Raw genomic sequence first — 17,455 nt, 5'->3', positions numbered from 1 at the left:
TTTTTAGAAGGATTAGAGACATACCTTTGTATTTTTTATGTCAAAAGATCTTCCAAGCAATGTAGCTTTACTTGAGAAATTTGTAACAAATCAGTTGGTGAAATGATGACCTGCTGGCTCTCCATATAAGTTTCTAAATTTGTACTCTGACACTCTGAACAAATGCCACAGCCAAAAATAAATAAATAAATAAGCCTGCCAAAAGCCAGAGTATCCAGTAGCTAACAGGACTTGTCAAAGTTTACAAACACAGTGAATCGTATAGAGACATACAATTTGATAAAGTGAAATGGCAGGTTCAGTTTTCCTGTGTGCGTGTCCCATTAAACTCTAATTTAAGATCATTCATTTGAGGCAAGCAATGGAAAGCAAGAGGCCTTAATATTCCTTTTGCTTCATAGCCTATAAGAATATATTCAACCTCGATAAGATTTCCTAATAATATGCAGTAAAACCAATATATAGTATATGACTTTAACATATGATTTTATCAACAATCTGAAAATGGGGTGTTGTCAGTTTTATCCAAATCTGAACCAACTTACAGAAACAACATTTAGGAAAGCTACCTATAATCTACCTCTGATTTTTTTTCCTTTCTTACTTTTCCAGCAGAGCCCAAGATGAATATACTCATGTGATGTAGTAGAGCGTATTCGTAGGGCATGTTCTGTTCCATTTTCAAACCAGTCCTGACCACTGGAAAGCATAGACTCATTTCCACCCCTAGAAGCTACCTGAGTTGGTTCCCTCTATATCTGTGGGTCATTTCTAGGAGTCTCCTCACTAGTTCTGACCCAGGTAACCTGGCTAATATTCCCAAATCCTATCTGGACCTGGTGGTTTTGTTTCTAATGTCAACCTCATGGCTGGAAGTCAATTTCCTCTGTGATCTGCTTCACAGAGGTTCCCCTTTATCATAAAGTGCTCTCCCATGCATCCAGATCTCAGTAACTGAGATCTGCCTTTCAAGGGTGAATATATTTGGCAGTTAGAAATTTTCAACCAGAGCCAAAGGCAAGAGGTAAATTACATAATTTTTCCCACATTATTTTAAAACACTTGGAATTTGAATTTCTCTGATCAGAGCTGTCCTTTACCAGGTCACTAGTCAGGTGACAGTGGCTTACAGATTTATCGAGGGTCTGTTACTGAGTGTTAGACTGTGTTCTAGATGTCATAGTTACAGAAGGGGACAAACTTATAAAGAGAAATATTTTACTATTGATTCTACTGTATCTACAGCAAATGATAATGACTAGCAAGGCATTGTTCTATGAACTTTAAGTTTAAATCATTTAAGTTTTACAACAACCTTATGAAGTATTATTATCCCATTTTAGAGGGAAAGAAATAGAGATTAAATAACTTTCCCAGGTAGAAGCTAGTAGGTGGAAGAGCCAGTGTTTGAAACCTGGTAGGCTAAGTCCAGAACCCACATTATTATCCAAGATAATTTCAGGAATCAACTGAAATCTGTCAAGGAGTTAGCATGCTATTAAGGTGGAGAGTGCAAAAGGAAGAGGGATTGGGTATTCAGTGAAGGCCTCTCAAGAGGTCATTTGGATTGGGACTGAGTGTTGAGAAAGAAACCCCTTGAAAGACTGTTAAGAGGACTTAAAGCAAATTCCCTGAGATGGCAAGGAATTTTGCAGGTTGTGGTTTAGAAAGAAATCGTGCAGTAGTGATTTTGAATCAGGCATAAGTTGAAGGAGATGGAAATCAGTGGCATAGGCGGAGGCCAGATCATAAAGGACATGGTAAGGGGTCTAGATTTTATCGTACTTGAAATGAGATGCCACGGCAGGATTTTAAGCGATGGGATGATATGATCAGTATTTGCAGCAATTGGTGAGGAGGTTGTTGTGGCAGTAATACAAGCATGAGACACAGGTCGCTTAGACGAGCACAGCAGTAGAAGTGGGAGAACTGTTGGAAGAACCTTGGCAGCTGAGGGAAGGATGAATTGGAGGGGCCAAGACTGGGGCAGTTGTCTAAGTAAGCAGTTCATTCTGGGGAAATGATGGTAAATTGTTCTAAGTGGTAGGACTGAACAGGTAAAAAAAGATATGTGAAACAAGGATTTGATAGGATTCAACTTCTACTGAATAGGAGGGAAAAGAGAGGGACAATTGTTAAGGATGATTTCTAGAAGTCTGACAACTTCCTTGTCCTAATGTATTAATGTTATAGGAAAAGGCTAAATTGTGATATAGTAGCTAAATTTAGATCATCATTCTTTCCATTCCTTCTTTTAAAGTTCTTTGTGTGAGAACATAATTCCTTAACAGCAAGGACTCAGAATACACTCTTTTTTCTGACATACAAATTCACTGAAAAGTTTACCAAAGATAGTATTTTCAAATCTTGTCCATTTAAATTTTAAACTTATTTTGTGATTTTGTGCTTTTCAACTTAATTTTCCTTCATGAAAAACCAACTTGATTAAATGAATTGCAGAATTACATGGACCGAAAATGACATACAAAAATGAAATTAATCTAAGCCTCAAGTGAATGATAAGCCATGAAACATCGCAAACCGAATGAGTTTATTCTGCTGATAAGTGCATTAATGAACCATTAATACATGCATCAGAGTACTTTGAAGCTACTCTTATACATGTAACATGGTATGTGAATAAAATATACACTTAAATTTTTTCCACTAATGAATCATCTAATATATACATAGTATTTGCATAGCGTGAAGATGCATATACATATATATTATATATATATATGTATTTTCTCCAATATAGAAAGTTTGTTATTTTTTTCTAAAGATTGTATTTATTCATTTGACAGAGAGAGAGAGAGAGTGCACAAGCAGGCTCCCTTGCCAAGCACAGAGCGAATGTAGGGCTCTATCCCAGGACCCCGGGATCGTGACCTGAGCAGAAGACAGAGGCTTAACCAACTGAGCCACCTAGGTGTCCCTTTAATATAGAAAGTTTAAATCAATATTATAAACAGTCACAGTTTCATCAATTGATTGTTTTAGTTCAACTACTTAAACAATTATTTCTGGGTTCTGAATGATCAAAAAGACTGGATAATATGAATAAGGTTTCTCACCTGATACAGAAAGCACGATGTTCTGTTCACTATCAGTCTCCTTTCCTTTCCTCTTTTTCCCTTTCTCCCTCCCTCCTGCCTTCCTTCCCTTTCTTTTCTCTCTCTAAACTCTCCTAAGATGATCTCATTCATTCCCCGGGCTCTATACACCATCTATGTATAGACAGTTCCTGAATTCACCTTTCTTCACAGCTCCAGACTATTTGATATCTCACAGACATTTTGAACTTACTTACCATAACTGATTTTATCCAAACTGGTTTTTAAAAATCTCTACATTACCCAATCCAATAGTCTCTTGTCCATTACAGAAATAGTGTTGCAGGGACTCCTGGGTGGCTCAGTTGGTTAAACGTCTGCTTTGGCTCAGGTCACGATCCCAGAGTCCTGGGATAGAAAGCCACACTGGTCTCCTTGCTCAGCAGGGAGCCTGCTTCTCCCTCTGCCTGAGGCTCCCTGTGCTTGTGCTCTCTTACTCTCTCTCTGACAAATAAATAAAATCTTTTAAAAAATTATATAAAAAAAGAAATGGTGTTGCAAACCACTCACTCACTCATATCAGAAATCATCTAATCGTTCAGTGACTTCTACAGATTCTACCTCTAAAATGTGTCTTCCACTAACCAAGTCTCTCCATCTCCACCTCCATGACTGTCATCCTGGGTTAAGCCATCATGTTCTCCCACTTAGATTTCTGTTTGTAATTACTCAACAAAATGAGATGCTCCTTTTGTAGTAGTGGATTGGTAGATGGTAAAAAAATTTACAGAAAAAGGTCTATAAAAACTGTACCTTTAATGGCACAATGACTTGCCAAATTAGGGGGAAAATTATTCTGTTGTTGTTGCCTACAATTAGCAGTGGGAATGAGGAAAAGAATTTCCATCCATAATTTCTTTTTGTCCTTCTGGTGATCTGTCAGGTGTTAAAAAGATTGTGAGCTGATCAACAGCTTTATCTGAAACAATTTGTCCTGTATTTGACCATTAAGCAAACACACACATGTGAAATTAAAAGATGAATGCTTAGATGGGTGGATGATCATTACTTTTAATTTTGTATACTTAGAGCCCGGTATTTCTAATGCTGTGTATCAATCTAAGAATCACATAAGATCATGACAACTTTACTGTAAGCCTTTGACATAAAAATGGAAGCTCAGAAAGCTAAGTGACTTATGCAAAACCACACACCCAGTATGTGACAAAACTTAGCTTGGAACATCAATTCTCATATCCAGCCATGTTTTCTTTCATTACTCAAACTTTCTCCCGAAAGACTGTCTGTGGTTGTTCAAAATACTCCTGTTAGGAATGTACCTGTTTGGAAACACTAAATAATTATTTGCAACCTCCAAAAAGTATTTTTCAGCTGAAGAGAGCTGCCAATGATCAGTGAGAAAAATGCGTCATCATTTTCTCCCTCTGCCAACAGAGAAATGGGCTGTTTGTTACCAGTGTCTATCAAGTAATTATTTTATTTTGGCAGTCTGTATTGCAATTTAATGTACAATGATTCCATTGTAACTATAAATTACTACTCTCATCGGGATGCCTGGGTGGCTCAGTTAGTTAAGTGTCTGCCTTCGGCTCAGGTCATGATCCCAGGGGCCTGGGACAGAGCCCCTCATCTGGCTCCCTGGGCAGTGGTGGGCCTGCTTCTCCCTCTGCCTGCCGCTACCCCTGCTTATGGGCTCTTTCTCTCTCTCTCTCTCTGACAAATAAATAAATAAATAAATAAATAAATAAATAAATAAATCTTTAAAAAAATTACTACTCTTATTAAGGCAGAAAGAATACAATACAATTTGTGCTCCATTTTTAAAAAATATATTTTGGTCAGTATTCTATACATGCTCCTTTTGTTAAGACCGCATAAGATCTGTTCATGCTCACCTGTCTCTAAAGACCACGCTGCTTCCATTTTATAAGGCTGAAACATCAGCCCTGAATATTTCATAGTCGCATGAAAATGGATATAAAATTCTGTTTCAATGCGTGAATTTTAAAGAGCTCAGTGTGTTCTATGGCAAGAAAATAGAATTACAGGGTTTTCCCTCATTAATGTTGTCATAATTTATCATTGAGTTCCAATTTGGCTAATTCTTGTTAGCTTCCACTTTTGTCTGAGAAAAAATGGAATCTAGCAGAATTATTACTGAACACATGAAGTTTTTAGTTTGGTAAGAACATTAGCAAAAACATAATTTACAACAGAAATTATGAAAGTTGATATGTGTAGTAGTTGAGTTATACATTCTTAGTAACCATACTATTATAAAATCATTTTAAAATGTAATAACAAAATCCAATTTATATGCATTTAGTAGACCAACAGAATTTTTATAGGAAATCTTTCCTAGGAATTACATAAATTCCTCCACAAGTTCTGTAATCACATGGATTCTCAGTTCTCTCATCTGTAAAATAAGAATAAAATTTATACCTACCTCTGAGAAACTATTTATTTTATATTTAGCTCATCAACTTAATTTTTTTCCATGTTTTTTCCCAAAATTTTTCCATGTTTTATAATATACCTAAATTATTAATGAATAAACAATTTAAATAAAGTATATTTATTTAAGTATAAATAAACTTGTGTATAAAATAGGATTAAGCAGGCTTTTGTAACAGGAATAATTTACACAGTGTGGAGCAAATAGTACATGTTCAGTATATGTTATCTGTTATGATTATACTTCTAGGTGAAAATAAAGTTGGAGAATACCAGGTATCTGTATTAACTCTGTATCCACTATTTATAGTCACTCACCACATAAATATTTCTTAGTGTATTCTGTGTTACTATTACATAAATCTACATGAACAAATCCATTTCACCAAAAGAAGGTGATGGGTGTCTGTTATGTAGACATAGTGATTAGACATCAAACATTACTTCAACATTTATCTCTTATTTTTATAAAAAAAATAAAAATTTTAATAACAGAAAGACTAAGAATGGACTTTCTTACAAATATACCACTTATTATTTTAATTAAACTCTCTTAGATATCAATCAGTAATGACGCAAGTTTATGTTGTCTATATTTCTTTCAGCAATGAAAGGCAAAATCTTTCTAATGCTCTGCCCTAATTATACCTTTGCAATTGTACTATTGGATTTTTTCAAGGTATTCCAGGTTTAATTTGAATATTTTATTATATTGAGTGGGTGAAAGTAGTTACAGCAGTTTGGAAAAAAAATGACCAAATATTATATATATTTAAATGTAATAGTTAACATGGAAATTCTATTTCAGAAAACAGTATCTCCACCTTTTGGCATTAGGACCTCACTAATTACTAACAGCTTTAAATTTTAACTTGATGGACATTTACTCAAACATTGCCTGGACATAGAGGCGTCCTTTTACAACAACTCTGTACTTTGAAGTATTTATATTTTTATTCACAAACATGAAGTTGGAAAGTAGTGTACAGAGTTAACAAATCAATATTTTGAATACAATCTCATTTCTTTTTAAAAAAATGTTTTGGGTCTCTGGTTTAAAATGGCACTAGGCTAGAAAGTTGCCTCACAATTCCCAGAAGGATACTCATGGGGGTTTAGAGAACGATAAATACTCCACAATCTCAAAAACTGATGCTTGATATCAGTTTACTGCCAGAATCTGGGCAGAATTTCTATGATAAGGTTTAGGAGTCTTCAGTGAGAAAAATGGCTTTTGACTATCGCATTCTTTCTGTCACGCAAAAGAACAGCCATTCATACAAAATGAAGTAGGTAGAATCCTGAGATCCTTGGAGTCTTAGGTTTTATACTAAACAGACGAGAAAAGCATCCATGCCACTCCTATGCTGATACGTATTGAGAGAAGACCACTTCTAACAAGAGGGAGGACTGGAAATATGAAGGGGAGTTGCTGCAGCAGGATGGGGGGTGGAAGTTCTTGCTAATTATGGTTTGATGCATCCTGGGAACTATTGTCTCCCCTCTATGCTGCTGTTGGGGGGGGGCCAAAGACATGAGGTATTTAGTGACAATGTATGTTGGGGGAATAGAGCTTTTCATGTCCTACAATACTTTCACCGAATGATCTGATGTGAAAGGTGTGCAGCATGACCCAGTGGAGTATAGAAACCAATAGAAGAACTATTTGTATTTACTCTTATCTAATAATAAGAAAAAAAAACTGAAGCTTTACCAGCACTTAGTATACAAATTTACACTGTACCCTCCGTGTTTTCCAGGGCTTATCTGCGGTGTTGCTGAGTTCCTGAGGGAAGAGCAGGAGCCCACAACCTGGAGAAGTTGCCAGTGGTGCCCATTTTCATCCCTTCTCTCTTGTAGGCTGGCAACATACTATGGTTTATAAATGCCCACTACAGAGAGTAATGCAATGGATTTTTGTTAACTTAAATTTTCCTCACAATAAGCACCCATGGCTTCAAAGTCAAAGAACAGATTAAATGAGAACACAATGAATGAGAACAAAACGTAAGAGGAGGAAGCTGATACCATAAGGGAGTTGTGTTATTTAGGAAGCTTGTAGGGAAGCCGTTAAGTAAAACAGAATAAGTCTTCAGCCGAAATGCCAGAGTAGAAATGATAGTGTAGAAAATTTAATCAGGGCTATAGAGAACACACTTAAGATATTCTCTTCTAATTCAGAATAAAAGGACAAAGAAATTAAAATGAAAGAGAAAAGAACAGCAAAGAAATGAGCAATTCCTAATAGTTAGAACTGTGAAAAATATTTAAACAATTAATAATTTAAAAGTAAAATTAGATATAGGTTTGATCTATCAAATTAACATAGATCAAAATCAGTGAAAATATCTAGTTTTAGTGAAGATGAAGGCAACCAGAACTCTCACATAGAGTTCATCTAGTATATGCTGTATTTAAAATCCTTAGCACGTAAGCAGGCATTGAAACACATAAAACATGTGTATTCCTCTGACTTATTAAATGCAATTGAAGGAATTTATCCTAAGGATGTAATCAGGGACACACACAAAGTAACATCTTATACTGGCCTGAATATCTAATATTAAGGGACTAGTTAAAGAAATCGTGATACACCTCTGTAACTGAGCACTTTGCAATTTGAGGCACATTAAAGAGAGCTGCAAATTCTTTAACACTCCTCTCATTGAGAAGTGGGATCTATTTTTCTTCACCTTGAACTGAAGTAGGCACTGCTAAGATTCTTAACAGAATTTAGAAAAAATATAAGAGAAGTAGTATTTGCTTAATTTGAAAATAAAACTATTTGCCAGCTCCATTCTCTCTCAGCGAAGGTGTTTAAAATAAGAAATGGTTTCAGAGCAAAGATAAAACCCAGATAAAACCCAATAATATTTATAGTATGAAATCAGGTGATTAAACTCAAGGGTATGACAGTGAAACCAAATAGATTGACAGGTAAACCTAGTAGAACTGTTTGTGGGAAAACACAGCATTTAGGCTAAATGTATCATGATAATTACTGCTATAAGTTGAAAATCTTCCTTTCACATATCTCGGAGTTGCCATAATTTACCATCTCCTATAATTATGTCCAAGGCTTGTATTTTATTTTGGTAAGACACTTGAGAGCTGATTTGCATCTGTATTTCATTCACAGTATATGGCATAGTGATGGGATATAGAAGGTGCTCAATTAAAGTTTGTTGAATTAATGAATACCCAAACCGAGGTCAATGAAAATTTTACCTGATTTGTTTTATCAAGACTAATGGATACATATTATGAATAAATACTCTGTGTAACAGGCTTTCTTAACATTTTATCAGAGTAACATACTCTAAAATGCCACATAACATAGTAAAAATCCCCATCAACAGTTACTTTTCTCTTTTCATGGCCTTTTCAATTAGCAGTTTATTAAAAGTAAGATCCACTTGTAAGTTTATTTCTCTGCTTTCAATTAACTGATAAATTGATTAAACGATAAACAGAATATCCACTATTCTGTTCATAGCATTCAACAAGTGAGACTAATAAGAAATATTCTCTAATTCATTTGGCAGAATTGATTTTCAGGACTGACCATTTTACATATATTTCTCAAATCACATAATGTCCTTTAGAACTTATATGAGCTTTTTTTTTTTTAAGATTTTATTTATTTATTTGACAGAGAGAGACAGCCAGCAAGAGAGGGAACACAAGCAGGGGGAGTGGGAGAGGAAGAACCAGGCTCCCAGCAGAGGAGCCTGATGTGGGACTCGATCCCAGGACCCTAGGATCACGCCCTGAGCCAAAGGCAGACGCTTAACTACTGAGCCACCCAGGTGCCCCGATATATGAGGGTTTTTTTAGTTAAATATGTAATCTAATAGTATCATATGTTTTATGGGTATGTGTGTATACATATATATACAGCATGGAGTTAGAAAAAGTAATAGCTCACAGTAATTAGCATAGTGATAAATTAATTGCTTAGCAAATATTAATGACAAACATTTCTATTAAAAAATAGATGTAGCACACTCCTTGGCATTTACCTAAAGGAATTGAAAACATATGTTTACAGAAAACCTGCACTTTGATGTTTATAGCAGCTTTATTCATAATTGCTGGATGCAACTAAGAAGTCCTTCACTGGGCAAATGGATAAACTTTGGTACATCATTGCAGTGGAATATTATGCAGCACTAAAAAGAAAGGACTTATCAAGCCATGAAAAGACATGCAGGAAACTTAAATACATATTACTAAGTGAAAGAAACTAATCTGGAAAGGTTATATACTGTATGATTCCAACTATATGATATTGGAAAAAGCAAAACTATGGAGACAGTAAATCCCCCATAGTTGCACGGAGTTAGGATCAATGGACAGAGCATAGAGGATATGGGAAATTTTTCTGTGACTCTAAAACTACCCCTAAAAAATAAAGTCTTAAAAATAAATAAAATTCAAGTCCCATTAATAAGTATATTTGATTACCTTTTTTTAAAGGTTTCATTCATTTATTTGAGAGAGAGAGAGAGCACCCGTGTGCACAAGTGGGGTGAAGAGCAGATGAAGAGGGATAAGCAGACTCCCCGCTGAGGGGAGCTCCATCCCAGGACCCTGAGATCGTAACCTGACCCCAAGTCAGACGCTTAACCGAATGAGCCACTCAGGCGCCCCTGATTATCTTTTTGGTTGGAGAAATAAGAAATTGCAGATTATAAATAATTTCTGGTAGTTTTTTTATTGCTAAGTAAGTTTATTATATGTTTTAAATACAGTAAAATTATCTGCAAAATCTTCCTTTTACTTTCTGTTGAATCATTGTTTCCTATATGGAAATCTCCTGCTAAGCAGCTTTTTAGGCTGTGACTGTTAGGCTCTGGATATAATACTACAGTTCTCACAGAATAATAATTACACTGAGAGGTCTTAGGGGAAAAGCTGCTTTCTAGTTGTAGGAAGCATCTTACATGGTTACCATTGATCCTAGCATCCTGGTATTCATGCTTTGTGCAATACCTTTCCCTGAATGTAGTCTGGACAAGTAGCTTGGTTTTAATCAGTAAAATCTGGCAAAGGTGATGGGGTGTTATGACCGTGGTTAAGTACAAACGATTATGACTTTTGTCTTGTTAGGAGACTCTATCTATTGTCCTCGTGGTTTGCCCACTTTGATGATGCATGCTGCAATGTGGGAGAGGCCCCGGGGGGCATGGAACTGGGAGGGTTCCAGTAAATAGACAGGAAATGAAGTCCTGGGTCAACAAGACCTGAATGCTGCCAATAATCACTGAGTGACTTTGGTAACAGACCCTTCTCTGGCTGCAACTTCAGATGAGACTCTAGTTCAGATGACATTCCTAGTTCAACACCTTAATTGCAGTCTTGTGATAGACAATGAAAGAGAGGACCTGGTTAAGACATGGGAAGTTTCTTGACCCAGAAACTATGAGATAATGAATGTGTGTTGCTTTGTAACCAGAAACTATGAGATAATGAATGTGTGTTGCTTTGTAACCAGAAACTATGAGATAATGAATGTGTGTTGCTTTGTAACAATAGATAAGAAAAGAACCTTGTCAGTAAAACTGCCTTTGTGTAAGTTCTTTAAAAAAAAAAAAAAAGCTAATTAAATGAGCAAAAACTCATCTTTGTAAATATCATGCCAATATCATGCCAATATCATGCCAATATTATGCAACTCTCCTTTCCTAAGAAAGTCAGATAATTTATCCGGCAAGCCAAACCAAAAGCCATTATAATATCTCCTCTAGATTTTAGACACTCACATTATTTCTCCCTAAATCATTTGCTGTAATGAAGAAGGGAAATGGGAGGCATTAGATTCATCCAACAAAACTTACAATATACCAGAGGACCTACAGCTCACCCTTTTCTAGAGGGAAGAACAGTATCAAGTTTCTCCACTGAGACAGCCACTGAGTTTTATCTCAGAGATTTCCCTAGTCATTGTTTCCTGCAAACAAGGAGGCTTAAATCCAATAACATAGGCGGTCTTCTTCCCCCATTTGACCTCAAACAATTTACTTAGCTTCTCTGGATCTCTGTTTTCTCATCAATAAAATGAAGTTTTTGGACTATGTATAAAAACACCCCCAATAAATACTGAAATATTGCAAATAAGTCCATCTAGAAAAAAAAATGCTACACCCTTGATGTGGCCACAGCAAAAGCTTCTGATGAGAGACTGTAATTTGTGATGCAAAAGCTGTTTGATGTACACCTTCAATGTGTCAACAATTTCTGCTCGCACATTTTATTGCAAACTTAAATCTATTGCAATCTGCAGAGATTCTTCTCAGTAGAACCTCTAGGCTTTTTTTTTGTTTGTTTTGGACAGTTGTTTACTTTTCTCATATCCTTAGTGCAACTTTAAAAGTATTTATTCCTCATCTTCTTTACTCTAGATGTGACCATTTCTTTCCTTCAGAGCAATAATTAAGTTCCACGACCGCCAAAGAGAAAGAAGCACGAAATGGAATGACTCACCCTTGAAAGGTAACTCCCTTTCAAATAAATGAATATTTGTGAGGGGTTTAATGAATCTGAAACTAATGATAAAAATCAGAGCAATTAGAAGAGGAAAAACCGATCAGCACTATACAAATAATGATTCATTAAAAAAATATCAGAGAAGCCAAAAATAAATAAGAAGTCAATACTAAAGTGATTTTCTAAAAGACAAATAAAGTCACAAAAAATTAATTCCCTTGAGGAATAAAGATCTATTTTCCTTGGCATTTTTGCTCTTAGAAATGCACTCTCCTGGGGGCACCTGGGTGGCTCAGTCGGTCGAGCATCTGCGTTTGGCTCAGGTCGTGGTCTCAGGGTCCTGGGATAGAGTCCCGCATTGGGCTCCCTGCTCAGTGGGGTGTCTGCTTCTCCCTCTGCCTGCTACTCCCCTTTGCTCATGCTCTCTCTCTCCCTCTCTCTCAAATAAATAAAAAAACTAAAAAAAAAAAAAAAAACGCACTCTCCTGGATTGGTTATGAATCCTTTAATTCCTGTAATGGACATTTACTGCAGCAGTATCCACCACTGTTCTCATTTCCTATAAGAACCTAGTTTCTCCTTTGGAGAACACCCTGCCGGATTTGAGAGCCATGCGGTTCTGACCAGAATGACAGCACATGTTCTGGTAAACACAGCAATAACCAAGGGATCTTATTGCTGCCCTCCACTTAGGTATTGTTGTACATTTTGGGTTCAGACACTTTCTCAGTTTAAACACTTCCAAACTTGGGGGTGCCTGGCTGGCTCAGTCAGTAGAACACACAACCCTTAATCTCAGGGTTGTGAGTTCAAGCCCCTTGTTGGGCTTGGAGCCTACTTAAAAACAAACAAACAAGCAAACAAAACCACTTGCAATCTTACCCTTCCCCATATTTTAAGAGAAAAAAATGACACATTGACATCCATATTAAGTTACTGACTTAGGAATTTAATTTTTTTGAGTTTTATTTATTTATTTGAGTGAGAGAGAGACAGAACATGAGCGGGGGGGGGGGCAGAGGGAGAGGGAGAAGCAGCCTCCTCGAGGAGCAAGGAGCTGGAGGCAGGGCTCACTCTCATGACCTGAGCCCCTGAGCGGAAGGCAGATGCTTAACCTACTGAGCCACCCAGGCACCCTGAAATTTAATTGGTTATAACAAAATCATTTTAAACTTTTAATTGAGTACTCTTCTTAAATGAAGTACAAATGCTCATTGGCATAGCCTTTGGAAGAAGACATTGCTTTCATAGCTTTACCAGTGAAGATTTGTGCTCCCAAACATGGTAGTTCAAAGGGTACAGCCATTGTTGGGCATTCCCTTGTGGTTATGAAAGTTATTTGACTGATGGACACAGCAGTCGGGCCTTTCATGTGTGACATAATTTAGTGCATGAGTAGCACATTGCTTCAGCAGGTCAGAGACTTTAAGCTAGGTCTTCACACAGGTTTTTGTACACCCAACCAATAGAAGTAAGAATGACAAAGGCAAGTCATTTCAGTGAATTCCAAATTCCTGAATCAATGTTTCATGGAGGAATTTGCGAACCAGAAGCTTTGCTTTTAAGGTTTTTTTCCATTTTTTTTTTAAATCCTAAAGACTAATATCCCATGACGTTAGAAGGTAGTTGAATTGGTCCTCATCTGTAAAGGCTGTCACAAGAGACTCACCAGAGCAAAACAAAACAAAATATTGCCTCTTCTCCTGTATTCTTCCTTAGTCTTTTAAACCAATAGGTGATACTTGTGATGAATGAAAAGCACAGACCAGTTGATACATTTCAAGTGTGAAATAGGATTTTTTTTTCTTTTTTTCATTTGATTTTGTAAAAGTTGCCTTTTTCACATTCTAGTCTCTTTTCAAGGCAGGCTAATTTTGCCTTCTGGTTAAATTTATTTCTTCTCCATCCACACTACCGCTGCCCTAATAGGCTGTCATGATTTATCTCTTAAACCTAACTTACCCCTGCTGTCAAGCGCCTGTCAGAAAGACCTGCATGAAACACTAAATTACCGTGTTCCTCCCCTTGCCTAAAACCTTTCTAACCCTGCAGTGGCTATAATTACCTCCAGCATGAAGTCCAAGCTCCTCCTTCCATGGTCTGTCTGGTGATTTCTTTTCCAGCTTCATCTCTTGCTGAACTCTATAAATTCCTGCAAGCTAGAAGTGCTAGAAGCTTCCCATGTGTATCACGCCTTTGCTCACATAGGACCTGAAAGGACACCCTCGTCTTCCAACTCTCAGTGTGGTTAAACCTTTACACCCAACGTAGGGGACATAACTTTGTGGCCAGTGGAATGGTTTTGAAATCTATCAGAGGAGTGTTTGAATATCCCTTTGCTACATACTGTGTATGTGAATGCAAACAAACTACTTAACCTGCTGAAGCCTCAGTTTCCCCATCCTAACATAGGGAATATAATACTAATTATAGGGTTGCTTTGAAGAGTAGTTGAGGTAATATTTATAAAGGGCTAAAATGAGTATGTGGCACGCACGAAGTCCTTGTAAGTGTGGATAAATTCACGTGCCACGTGAAGACTTTTCTGATACCTTCACCCTCTGACTGTGGAAGATGCCTCTTTTTTATTCTCCTGTAACAACTTATCCATATTTCTGTCATACCAATTACAACACTGTAATACAATTACCTTTTATGTAATGGCTTTCCTCCCTTGATTATGAATCCTTACAGTACCATAACCATATGTATCTCACTTTTGCTTCCCTGACTTAATACTGTGCTCTTGGATACTTACCAGAATTTCTAAAAAAACATAAACACACATCGTACACACACATACTATTCCGTGACTGTGAACTCTTTCTCTCATTCACAAAAGGGTATCCTACTTAGCGTGTTGGGTTCTTTTCTCAACTATTTTATTTCCTACTCTCTGACTTCAAAAACTTCCCACAGTTTTGTCGTTGTCTTTTTACACGTGGTTTCTAAAATTTTAGCCCTGAACTTTCCCCCCAAGCTCCATTTATAAAAACCTGTTAGATACTGAGTATCTAAGTTTCACATTCTAGTAAACATCAATTACATTCTCCAATATATCCAAGCCAGAAAATATGAAGTTATCCCGGACTCCACCCTCTCTCTACACCAAATGAACCCTGTTAATTCTATCTCCAAAATATCCACCGGTTATCCTTTCATCCCTATTCTCTTCCAGTGACTCATTCAGGCTCCTATTGTGTCTCACCTAGGTTATAAAAATAGGAGCCTCTCCTCTCTCTTTCTGTCCCATTTCTCTGTCATCACTCCATCTGCTTTCCTCTTCAATCTATTTACACATCATTGTTAGAGTGGGCTTCCTAAAACAAAAACCTGGTGTGTTATTTCCTGGCCTATGCTACAATAGCTTCTGACGCAGGATAATGGTGAAATGCTAACTAGCAAGACCCTATTTAAAGTTCTTCACAAACTTGACTGAAATTGTTTTTCCCATATATAACTCCTGCCACTTTTCTCCTTCTTTCCTCAAATACCTTCTATTTTGTGATACAAAAATATTTATAAAGCCCTAATTTGAAAATATGTGAAACTCCGAAAATAATCACGGATTTTAAAAACGGACTTAAAAAATGAATTTCAAGCTGTATGTTCCACTAGAGACACATGGTGGCAGCATTTTAGCTGCCTAATAGCAGTATGGGAGGTCCTTTGTTAACATCCTGCGGATATGCTGATAAATTTGTGCATGTGCTTGTGAGGACCACTGTAACGTTATTTTAAACATTATTAATAGTACGCTAGTGTTCAAATGCTCCACAATAACTTGAAACAAATTTAGAGGTGCTAAAATTATTTATGTATTATGTTTTTATTATTCACTTTGTTATGGGCTAAATTGTGCCCCCCCAAATTCATATGTTGATATCCTAACCCCAATATACTTCTGAATATGATTGTATTTGAAGATGAGGTCTTTAAAAAGGTAATTAAGTTAGAAGGAGGTTTTTAGGGTTCGCACAAATCTAAAATGACTCATGTGCTTATAAGAGGAGATAAGGACACAAACAAGTACAGAGGGAAGACCATGACCTATTAGCCAAGGAGAGAGGCCTCAGGAGAAACCAACCCGGCTGACTCACACCTTGATCTTGGACTTCTAGACTCCAAAACTGTGAGAAAATAAATTTCTGTTGTTTAAGTCACCCAGTCTGTGGTACTTTTTTATGGCAGTCCTAGCACACTAATAAGACCTTCAAATGTTTAAAAATACATACATACAATATACATAAATATGATAGTTATGGGTTGATATAAGATGTAAGGATGTAATCTCCCTGTTACAGTTATTCTTAGGAGGAAATGATTCTTGATTTATGTAAGTTTTTAATTACACGAGCTCTTCAGAAATCCTTGCCTCAAGTAAAATGTCACTGTCCCAATTCTTGCCCATTTGCTTCTACTGACCATTAACTTACTAGTAGGTCATATGTTTTTACTCCTTTACCCTTGTTCAGCAGACTTTACTGGAATGGTTAAGGGTGCAGACTCGGGAACCAGCCTGCTTGGGCTCAGAACCCACTTCATCACTAACTGTATAACTGTGGCCAGTTACTTAAAAAGCCACATTTTTCTCAGGTGTCTGTACAGAAACAGTCACAAGAGTACCTGCATTAGAGGGCTCCGTAAGGATTAAACAAGTTGATAGAAAGTGTGTAGAGTAATACTGGGAACATGGTAAGTGCAATTATGCTGTCCCTAATTCCTCTGCTTGGTTACGTTTTAGTTATCTCTTTGAGAAAAATGTTTATCCTTCAAGGCCCAGAGGAAAATACATCTCCACTTTGAAACTTTAGTGACTCAACCTCCCCTTTCTTCCCAGATTGAAAACTAAATAAACTCGTGCTGTTAAATATATTGCAGAGAGTTGGGCTTTGATTTCGATACAGATTTTTCCATTTACATATTATGTACTTTCAGACAACTTGCTTAATTTCTTTGAGTTTCCATATCAAGTACAGTACCTGACTTAGGAATGTTCAGTGATTATTTTTCTAATGAATACATATTTCATCTGTGGGTTTGGGAATGTAACATCAACTACATAAGATACAGCAATGATCCCAAAGGGTGGGACTAATGAAAGTACCAAGATGATTTTAGTTGAGACAGACATGGCATCAAGAATATTCAATCATTTAGAGAAAATTCTTTTTTTTTCTTTTTTAAGATTTTATTTATTTATTTGAGATATATATAGAGAGAGAGAGAGCAAGCAAGCACAAGCCAGGTGCAGAGGGAGAGGGAGAAGCAGAATCCCCACTGAGTAAGGAGCCCAGCAACCTGGGCCTGGATCCCAGAGCCCTGGGATCATGAGCAGAAGGCAGAAGCTTACTGACTTTGCCACCCAGGCACCCCAAGAAAATTCTTTCAATTGTATTTCAATACTGCTAATTAGATCAAGGAGAAAAATC

This window comes from Ursus maritimus, unplaced genomic scaffold (genome assembly GCF_017311325.1).
Source record: "Ursus maritimus isolate PB19 unplaced genomic scaffold, ASM1731132v1 scaffold_8, whole genome shotgun sequence".
Lineage (NCBI taxonomy): Eukaryota > Metazoa > Chordata > Mammalia > Carnivora > Ursidae > Ursus > Ursus maritimus.
The sequence above is the reverse complement of the archived record's forward strand: the minus strand, read 5'-3'. Positions refer to the sequence as shown.